Below are 11,735 nucleotides of genomic sequence, written 5' to 3' on the forward strand. Positions count from 1 at the left end.
ATTTATGAGTCCGACGCAAAATGCCAAAACGAAACTAATAGTCCTTCGGGATTCAAATCCCTTTGGAATAATAAATTTTATTATTTTTATATATTCCTTATTTTTTCTCCCTCAACCCTTCTTTCTGTAAATCCACCCAATTGTTTTTCATTTGATATAATATCCAGCATTAATTTATAACTCCTTAGATATTCTTTGGTAGTAGTGTCCTTGTCCAGCAGGAGGGGCTTTGGATTTACATACAAGTAGCTTTAGGAAAATGTAAATACAAATGTAGATTGCATTAACATGGAATCTGAAATAATATGCGCAGTTGAATTTTTAAAGCAAAATATGTGAAACTAAAATGTACCGTATTCTAGACTACGAAATCATTTTTGTATAAATAGGCGTATTCTCGTATATACTGTATATACTGAAAAGCTACTGATATATGGACCAACAAGGGTATTTTCCATCAACCTTGCATGGCTTAATTGAAGAAATTTAGTTTTGATGGGAAATCTGAAACCTTCATTTTGTCGTTGCACGCGTTTCAGAAATTTTTTTCATTAATCTTCGTTGATGCGTAGCGGAGGGGAGAGAGTAAAATCTTCTAACTATCAACCATTGGGTCATACTGAAGGCATTTTTTGTACCAGTTTGGAATGTTTATCTAGCAGGGAAGTTGTTTTTAATGTAATGAAGCTTAATAGTCCTACTGTCCCATTCACAAATGAAACAATAGTATTTAGTGCGTCCCATCTGCAATCCTAATAGAACAGCAATAACTTTGAGGTCACTACAAGTTTACCTCTAAACATTTCTGCAATTTATATATAGCATTAAGTAAAGCCTTCTGGCTGTTATAGGATTCTTTCATGTGAGCAAGAACTTCATTGGGGGATGGAAGGAAATTTGTTGCTTTTGTGTAGAATACATTTCGAACTTTTCTTCGAACAATCTATGAAAAATCTCCACTCATCAGTATCATGATTAAAAGATAGCGTGTCTATCCAGTACCTCCTATATACAAAGCCAAGGCTCTAGGGTTGCTTGAACGCTCTGACGTCACGAAAGTCGTCTCTCCACTTTGTCAACACCTGCCTCGTGCTCTGGTAGTGTAGTGAACCGACTGTTGTTTGAAAGTGTAGTACGCTGTTGTTGAATATTTAACATTTGCGAATTTTTTTATTTTTTTTACTATGCCACACAAATGATGTGTTGCAACATGCAAAGGAAACTACAAGAATGGCCCGAAGGTAGCCGTATTTAGTTTTCCTGCGGAAGAAGAGCTCAAAAAGAAATGGATTTGGAACTGCAAACGACAAGATGGATTCCAGCTTACCAAACATTCAAAGGTAAACATGCATTCCATTTCTAAATTAGAAAATTCCTGAAAGATTAATGCTATTGAAACATAAGTGACTTTCGTGACGTCAGAGCGTTCAAGCAACCCTAGAGCCTTGGCTTTGTATATAGGAGGTACTGGATAGACACGCTATCTTTTAATCATGATACTGATGAGTGGAGATTTTTCATAGATTGTTCGAAGAAGAGTTCGAAATGTATTCTACACAAAAGCAACAAATTTCCTTCCATCCCACAATGAAGTTCTTGCTCACATGAAAGAATCCTATAACAGCCAGAAGGCTTTACTTAATTTGAAAATGTTAAACAAAATATTCCAACTGCAAGGGAAATAGCATACTAAAATTCTGTCCCATTCAACCAAAGCAAATAAAACAAACTTTTATATTATCGTTTCATTGCTTTCCATACAAGCATGGTTATGTAAAATTTATACATAACCATGCTTGTATGGAAAGTATTAATATAATAGGCTAATTTATAATTATTAGGCTGAAACTCCTTTTATACACATTATGAATGAGAATTATTAATGAACTCTTTAGTTAATTTATATTTCCCCAGGACCATCGAGATTTTTTAACATGCACATTAGCCTGTGATTCATTAATCTTGCAGGAATTTTCATTTATGTAATACAGAGCTTATGTTGAATTTTAAAGTGATTATAAAATGAATCCTTTTCTCAATAAGTATTCAATATAAAATCCACCTATCTTATAATGTTCATATGATTTTGATTTATTAGATAAGCATACAAAATGTATCAATATTAAAGACGTTAATTTAAAGTTGTTTTAGATTTAAATATATAACTGTTTGGTATATTATTAATTGCTCTGATTTAGATTAAGTCCCATTATACCTTTTATATATTTTTCTTTTTACAGTTGAATGTATGCAATACCCTATTATATTCTAGGACCATTTGAGAATACATTTTGCTTATAGATCATGTAAACAGGAAATTAATGCTAACGATGCAATGTTCTAAATTTTACTAATTGAAAAACCGTTCAAAAATTAAGAATTATAAGTAAAAGAAAACAAGCATATAAATTGAATAGTGTTTGTTGAATTTTGCAATTTTCCTTTTTTGTTATTGAGAAAGATGCAATTACATATTCTTCAAAAATAGGAATGTAATTGAAAAAGCTTAAATGTATGGAATTTTTTGCGCCTATATTGAAAATTAACACTGAATAAATACCAATATAGGCTCAAAAATAGTATTCAAATCATACTCCAGGTTTATTATATATTACGAAATTCAATCCTACAGTGAAGTGAACAAGATCAAAACCGGAAAATTACTAAACAAATATGTGTAAATAGCAAATATTGTTAAAAACTGATATTGCAAAAATAAAACATGATTAATAAATTTAGAATTAGGGATTTTTAGTTTTAATCAACTGTTAACTTGTTATTATGCATTATTGTTGCCTTTTTTATTAAGGAAGAGGATATTTAGTAAAATATATATTCAAAAAACAAACCAGCAACAGCCAGATCTTAAACATGTATTTTATTACACCATCTGAAGCATGTTAAATCAATTTCTGTTCTATTATTTTAAGTGCAAAATTATTTAAGAAAAGTTAAGATACGTATTTGAAATTAGGAAATGCAGTCGATGAAGGGCAAATCGGATATACATATTTATTTATTTAAAACCAAATGATATAAGCCTTCTGCAAGGGGGGCTACGTTTCATTTTCTCTCGTCTTAAGGGAATAACAGTGATAAGTGGCTTCATGTGGCAACCATGCTGTCTGTAGATAAGGACGACTTTAGTGACTTAGTGTCAGCCGTGCCGTGGCTTTGTATGTAGGATGTACTGGTCTATCGGGCTATTTATGTTGGTGGATGGAACAAGTATATCTTGAAGCAAATAAAATTTGTGAAGTATTTCTCTATAGACCAGCAGACTGACACACTAACTGAATGTCGAAGCAACTATGTTTTCAATTAAATTTTGTTTTTAGGAGTCTAAATCCTTATCAAGTCGCTCAGCTTATGTTGAGTGATTTTGTTAGGGATGTCATCAGTTTTACAACAAAAATCACGGTTAGTTGAAGGAAAATCGCCAGTGTTACTGGTTCTTTCATCCGAATACAATTGACAGTGTTTTAATTCTTCCAGAATAAGCAGACCTTCTCCTTGTAGAACATGTGGGAAGAGGAGCTGAGGGAATGTTCGGAAAGGCTATACTTCTCTTCTTTTTCGATATTCCTGGCGAAAAATGTGGTACGATCAGGATAGTAGTCTATTTGAATGATTTGCGGATTCTGTTCAAGTATTGGACACTGCAAAGAGAATTGAACGACATTTACCATAAAATCAATTTCGCAAGTTGCTGGCATATGTCTGGTAGACAATATGAAATGCCCAGGATTTATCTTGGTCTTTGATCCAATAGCTAAGATAATCGTGATTTGCCGCTTCAGTCAGTTGTGTAATAGCTGGTCTCTGACTAGAGGGTTGTTCTTCACCACACACATAGTAAAATTTGTAAATTTGTCAGTCTAATACAGTTCTCACAAACCTGGGGTATTCAAATACCAGAAAAGAAGAATATTGAGAGTTGTACTAGTACTTTCACCACACACATAGTAAAAGTTGTCAGTATATTTCACACAATCCTGGGGTATTCAAATACTAGAAAATGAGACTATTGAAAGTTGTACTTCACCACACACATGGTAAAAGTTGTCAGTATAGTTCATACAAACCTGAGGTATTCAAATACCAGAAAATGAGATCATCAAGTTATGAACACACACACATGAATAATACACACACAATGAAAATATTGTTACGAAATGTAGTGGCGCGGTAAGATAGTTTCCCCGCAAAGCAGTTTTAGGGTTGCCATAAAGTTGCAAGAAAAAGGCAGGGTTGCCCCATTTGACGAGAAATCGCTCATTTGGCGACAAAATTGGCGATATGCCATGGACGGAGCCGAAAGCTATATAAACCATGCTGGGTCCGCATTCAGTGAGTGTGCCTCGTCTAACGAGCTAATAGTCAGCCAGAGTGCGAGGTAGTCTTGAGTTAATCAGTCCGTGCGGAGTCGAACGAGTTGACAGCCGGGCAGCGAGTGCCGAGTGGGTTGTCGAGTGCACCGGAGTCTCTTAGTGTATCGCGGTTAGTGCATTGTCGAGAGAGTGTGTTAAGCTCCGGGAATGACTGAACCGAAGAGTCGGGAGCTGTACTCTGTGTGTCGTCGTATGCATCGCGAGCTGTAGCGTGGAGAGACTTGAGAGTACGTGGAGTTCCAAGAATGACCAAGCAGAGTCGGGAGCAGTACTCTGGTGCTTTGCAGTGAAGCTGTCTCCATCGTTATTGCCTGACAGTCTGAAGGCTGTATCGCTGACTGTGTTAGCGAGTGTATAGTAGATCTTCGACGACTGTAAAAAGTGACTTTGGAGCTTTCCTGATTAATATTGGCTAAATAAACTGTGCTTCGATAATTTATCAACTGTAGTCGTTATTCACTCCAAATCTACGAACCTCGTACGAACGTGAAGGAAGAAAATAGCGTAACAACTGGTGTCAGAAAAAAACGCAACAACATAAATAGAGTCGAAATACTCACTTACAGCAGCGAAACAAATGACACCTGCGATCCCCTTCTATTTCTTCTTAATTCGCTTTTTTAACTATTACCCATTGAGTGGATCTTCAATCGATGTTCATAAAATAAAATTAAAGCTAATTATCAATTCTGGCCGTCATTTTCGTATTTAGCAGCATCAAATCCTTGCGAATTGCATACCTTTAATCTTTACAGTTTTTTCATGAATCGTGTTATCTTTTTTGAATGGGAAAAGGTATAGTTTGCCTAAAATTTTAATAATATTATCCACAAAAATTTGCAGCCTTTACAAGTAAAGAATGTGAAACTTTGCAATAAATCTACCCCACTTCTATGACTGACTGTTTTTTGCTGGGGTTTTATCTGTTTACTTGTTTATAAGAATTCTGGAAATCTTGACTCAAGTATTGATCCACATTACTTACTTACTTACTATTGACAAAATAATGGAATTTTATTAGTTTTTATGTTCCCTTAAGCGAGATACATCACATAAGGAATGCTTTCACGAAAAATCCAATTTAAGTATTAATAGTTTGTAAACTTAAGGCAGTATTTTTAGATGAATTTCTCGGAGAGAAAAAAAAGAATAGTTACATATAAAATCCATTATCAATTGTGAATATTTAGAATACTAACAAAATATTTCTTTCACATTATTATCGAAGTATTCCTTATGGCTAATAATATTCATTCCACATAATCTTTAACATAATTGGGGAGCGGAATAATTTTAATAATATCGAATCTAAAGTAGTTTGTTTAGACCTCAAACAGGTGGCTTCTTTCATATTGTTACGAGTTTTGTACATATGTAAATAATTTTGGGGAAATTATATGTGAAATTGTACCATTTGTTTTTCAAATAATGCAACATGAAATGCTTAAAAAAGACGAAGCTATGCCAGAAAAATAAGGATACAGGAGCAAGTCTGTTTTATATTCACTATCTGGCTATCTCGCTAAACTGGCCAGATATCTCCAAGCTGGCGATGATTTTGACGATTAATTTTTATCGCCAAACTTGGCGATCATTTTGGTCTGACTCCTGTATAAGTAATTGATACCATAATTGATCCCGATATGTAACTGTAATAGTATTCGACCCTTAGTTGCAATTTTAGCCGTACATACCTTTCAGTAATTTCAAGAAATGGAATTTTCTAGAGATTTCTGGGCGATCGGGTGAAAACTATATAAGAACGGCGAGGCATCTGATCTTAGTTGTTAGTTCAAAGCTGAATTCGGAGTATTGAGATATCCGTGACAGCTTCGCCTTTTAGATGCTCTTTGCATTACATTGTGTTTAACGTTCTTAGTAATTATGTAACTTTCTTAGTGTAACTGCTAATTGTACTCTGCGATACTGAGGAGAACTGTACGAGTATTCATTAATTTTTATGGATCCTTTTCTCGCTCTCTTTTGTTAAAATTGTATCATGACGACAACCACTCAGCTTTGTGAGTGAAGACAAGAACAGTGGAACCTCGAGATACGAGTTTAATTCGTTCCAGCATTGAGCTCGTATAGCGAATTTCTCGTATCTAGAAACAAACTTCCCCATTGGAAATAATAGAAATCCAGTTAATCCGTTTCGCACACCCCAAGATATCAACGTATAAATCAATTTTCCTAAGAAATAACACTGGTGTTTTCCGGAGAAGGTTTAAGTACAGATTCTAAGCCTTAGCGCAAATGATAGCTTCCGACAACGAATCGCCTTTTAACTGCTCCTCGTTAATCCACACCAACAACAACTACTCAACATCTTCTAGGAGTTTGGACGGTGCTTGGATGTAACGGTAACTCTTTTGGCTACATCAAGTTTCTTAATTTCTTCCTGCTTCCTCAGAATAGCACAAATCGAGTGGCCGTAAGTCTCGCCAATTCCGTCACTCTTACACCACGTTTACGTTTAACTGTGATTCTTTTCTTATTTTCAAAGGCCGTGGTTTCCTTCTTTATCTTTGCAGCACTATCTGAGACAACAATCTTTTTAGGAGGCATCGCAAAATAACTATTTTCATGTTAAATGTAATAAACAATTGACTCACAAGCACCCAGACTCGTAGATCAAAGAACACTGAGTGATCTGACGAGGGAATGCCCCGAGTCGAGCCGGATCGGGAAACGCGCCACGCATACCAACAGCCTGGCTCGTTACTCGAATCAGTGCTCCTATTTAGAAACGAATTTTTCGCTTATGCTTTCCTCGTATCTCGAATTTCTCGTATATAGAGGTGCTCGTATTTCGAGGTTCCACTGTAACAAATAAATCTGTTGCGGACCCCCAGATGACATCCATCTACGGCCTATTAAATTGTCCACATTTTTTGCTGCCTTTCAGTTAAAGCTATTTCCATGAACTATTAATTTAGAATAGTTCGAGGAAATAAATGATCTCTCAAGGCAAGTTGAAAATAACATCAAAAACTGCAATTTTTGAAATTAAACATCCCGGTCAATTTTTGTGGGAGTCAAACTTACACTTTTTTTTTTCTTTAATAACGAGTGAAACTTTCGCGAATATAAGAATAGGAACCAGGAGAACACATTAAAAATTGGATTCGGTTGTCTAAATTATTATTTTTTAAAATTTTGCATTTCCAAAACATGAATATTTTCGTAATTTAGAACACTCCTGTAATTGGAAACGCATAACTACGAGCAACGATTGCGAAAATAAACTCCAGGTAAGGACTTTAAAGACATGTAAGTGGCGATGGGTTAAGTAAAAAAGTAAAACTCACTCTTACGAAAATATGTCCCAAGATTAAGACTGATTTTAAAACTTGACGGCATACTCAATTTTCTTACTAGATTCTAATTACCAATTTTACTTTAACTCATCTCACTTAAACTGAACTTGCTTAAACTCATCTTACTAAAAAGCTTCTTTGCCATGATAATTCTTACTTGAAAAAAAGACGAAACACTTTCACATTTATTAATTTTTGTTAATTGATCGGATGTTAGTTTGTTCCCCTTGAAAAGTCAACTAATTTCTGGCCAATGACGATAATTACTTAGTTTATTGATTACATTTTCACTTTTAATTATACCTTTTTAGTGTTTCAATTTTAAATTTATTCAAGATTCAATTTTTAAATATGAGTTACTTAATTTTAATATAATTCTAACTACTATTGTCAAATGAAATAATATTGTTGCTTTTTTCTTTTCTGACACCAGTTGTTACGTTATTTTCTTCCTTCACGTTCGTACGGGGTTTGTAGATTTGGAGTGAATAACAACGACACTTGATGACGTATCGAAACACACTTTATTTGCCAATACTAATCGGATAGCTCAAAAATCACTTTTACAGTCGTCGAAATGTTATAAACACGCTGACACGCTCAGCGACACAGCCTTCACACTGTCAGGCAATAACAGTGGAGACAGCTTCACTGCAAAGCACCCGAGTACACCTCCCAACTCTGCTTGGTCGCTCTCGGAACTCCACGAAGTCTCGAGACTCTCCACGCGATACACTCGACGATACACAAGAGTATAGCTCTCGACTCAGCACAGTCTAAGACAAAACTGGACGACACACAGAGCACAGCTCCTGACTGTTAGGTTCAGTCGTTCCCGGAGCTCAACACGCTCTCTCGACGATGCACTAACCGCGATACACTAAGGGACTCTTCGGTGAACTCGACGACCCACTCGGCACTCGCTGCCCGGGGCACTCGCACTCGGCACTCGCTGCCCCTGTCAACTCGATTCCTCAGGGATTGACTGGCTAGACGAGACACCAACTCGATACTTACTACCTCGCACTCTATGCGAGGCACACACTCTCGCACTCTATGCGAGGCATACACTCTCGCCCTCTGAACGAGGCACTCTCTCGATACTACTTGACTGCGGACCAGCAGGGTTTATATAGCTTTCGGCTTGTGTTCGAGAACATTCTGGACTAAACCGGTAAGAATTCGTTCCAGAAGGTTCTCCCTCAATCCATGGCATATAGCCAGTTTTGTCGCTAAACGGGCGATTTCTCGCCAAATATGGCAACCTCGCCTTACCTTTCCATTTTATGGCAACCCTAAAACTGCTTTGCGGGGAAGCCATCTCCCCTCGACATTTCTTAACAATATACTAAATATTCTATATATATTATATCTTTAGAAATACAAATAATTTTTAAAAGGAAAATTTACAAGATTTTGGAATTTGGGTTTTACTTGTTTGAAAAATTTTAGTTTTAATATTTGTTAAATTCTTCTTTTGTTCATTTATATGATTTTTGAAATTCATTTCTTATGAATTTCAGTTTTTGGTTTTTGTTAAAAATTGGTTTTAAATTTCTTTCTTTATATACTAAAGTAATATGAGTATATTATCTCCTAATAGTATTTTTAAAGGTAAATTGAATTTGAATCATGAAATATAGGAACGGAAAATTTTAAATTGAAAATTAATAAACTAAATAGTTATCGTCTTTGATCGGAAATTTGTTGATTTTTCAAGGGGAACAAACCAAATCCCGTTTAATTAACAATAATTAATAAATGCGAAGGTGTTTCGCCTTTTACTCAAGTAAGACGTATGATGCCAAACTGTCAATTTGAATTTAAGTCAAACTTGTGATTGAGTTTTAATCAAAATTAATGAGATTAAAGTGAGGTGAATTAAAGTGAAGTACTATAAAGAATTCATTATGAATGTAGCCGTAAAGTTAATGAAATTTTGAGAAAACTTGAGATATTATTACCAAATTGAGTAACAGTAATAAAATTTCTCTGCTAGATTAAGTAGTAGTAATTTTTTTTTTATTTTACTTGAGTAAAGTGTTCCCCGACACCCTCGCTTTAATGCATGTTAATTCAAAGGTATTTTTATAAACATAATAACCAGAATTAAATCTTTTCCATAGTTATTAAATATAATTCAAAGTAATCGTGATAAACATAATAAACACTACAATCTTTGCAAAATTAATGACATAGAAGTTGAAAATTGAAAGATATTTACAAAATAAGATACAGAAAAACGTATAAATTTAAATGTACATAATATACATCAGAGGCCAGAATATGAATTAATTTTTCTAGTGGGAGGTCGGTGAAGTGTTTTCGTCTGTTTTCTTACTCAGAAGGAGTTTGGTATGCGATCCGATGTAGAGAGCAGCAGTGGGGACCCTTTGAGCTATTACAGGCGGTAACCTTTGAGAAGCTATTTTTGGAATGTGGGAGGGAAGCGGTTGTGGAGTTCTTTTGCGAGTGAAAGGAATTTAATTAATTTCTGGCTATTTGTCGTTGAGGAACGAGGAGGAAAAGAAGTAAGATATAACAAAATACAATATCTGCTTTAAAAAATAATTGGTGACCTCAAAATTAACATTATAGATTTGATGATTTCCCCCTAAATTCATCTGTTCCACCAAATTCGAGATCTTTCGACGTTACGTAACGCTGCTTGAAAAGGGTAACCAAAACTAATAACTAACCAATCATAGCTTAGCTCTAGGGTCGCACCTACTCTGGTATAAAAACTCTGGCAGTTAATTACGTCCTTTCTTCTGCTAGCTTCCACTTTGCTAATATCTCCTCGCTTCGCTTCCCCGTCTAAAGTGCTTGCATCTTAATTTTAATTATCAATGTAAATAGCAATTTATCATTATTTCATTATGATTGAATCATAGAAATGTATTGGACTTCATTATGATTGGATAAACATCTATGGAGTTGATTTTATATGTGTGGAAGTAAAGACTGGAAATTCTTCAAGTTCATGTTATTTCTCCCACTTTCCTAGCGTCCCTTCGTGGTGTATGCGAGAAACATACATACGTACGGACATCACGAAAAATCCCCATTTTACAATCCGTTTTGGAATAAAGAATCCTTTGTTTTGTCGGTACGTACAGACATCATACGCAAGAATATAGTCAAAAAGAATTCGGGAACGAGAACGGTCAAATGGATATTAGCAATATGTGTTAAACGACCAATATTAGCACCATTTTTTTTGGGGGGGGGGAACCTGCCGAATATGATAAGGGATATGTTGAATAAGGCTTCCGGTCAATTATACTGAGTATTTGAAGTGGTTTTGGAAATCCCTATACCGACAATGTTAATATCTCAAAATCAGTTGTAGATATACGCTTGAAATTTTTTGTGTAATTAAAGTGTACCTTTAGAGTTCCCCACTTTGTAAATGCTAAGTTACAGTCGAACGTGAAGAATCTTAAGAACTGATAAGCGAATAATCGTTTGAGTTCGTGCAAAAAAGAAAAAAACAAGACGGAAGGGGTAAATAACCCTTTATTATTCAGATAAGATTTAACAGAACTCGGTCTTGGAGTGTACAATAAAAGCCGATACTTGGGCTTGAACTTAAGAGGCTAAGAAGTAGACTAAAACTAATCTAAACTAAAGAGATATAGCCGAAGCTATCAAGATTCTAACCGAGTTGGCCCCTTAAAGCTAATTGACGGCGAAGCTATCAAGGGCCTAAGTACGGCCGAGAATAATAATAGCTTACGAGAGAGTAGCCTAAAAAGGCGGACACTTGCAGACAGAATACCTGGTAACTCTCTCGCTAAGACCGAAGAACTTCGCGGTTTAAATACCGCTCCTCCTCATTATGTATTCAGACGTGATTCTAAAACTACGTTCTGACCGGAAGTAGTAGGTTGAAGTTAAGAATCGACAGGAAAGAAGTTTAATTCAAAATTTAACTGTTAATAAAATTAACTAATCCTTACATACCTATTTGATTATACTGAAATGAAATTTTGAAACATTTTGAATTTTAGTGTAATTTACA

The sequence above is a fragment of the Stegodyphus dumicola genome, chromosome 5 (genome assembly GCF_044657685.1).
Source record: "Stegodyphus dumicola isolate Sdum_Otavi_A_Nest chromosome 5, ASM4465768v1".
NCBI classification, from domain to species: Eukaryota; Metazoa; Arthropoda; class Arachnida; order Araneae; family Eresidae; genus Stegodyphus; species Stegodyphus dumicola.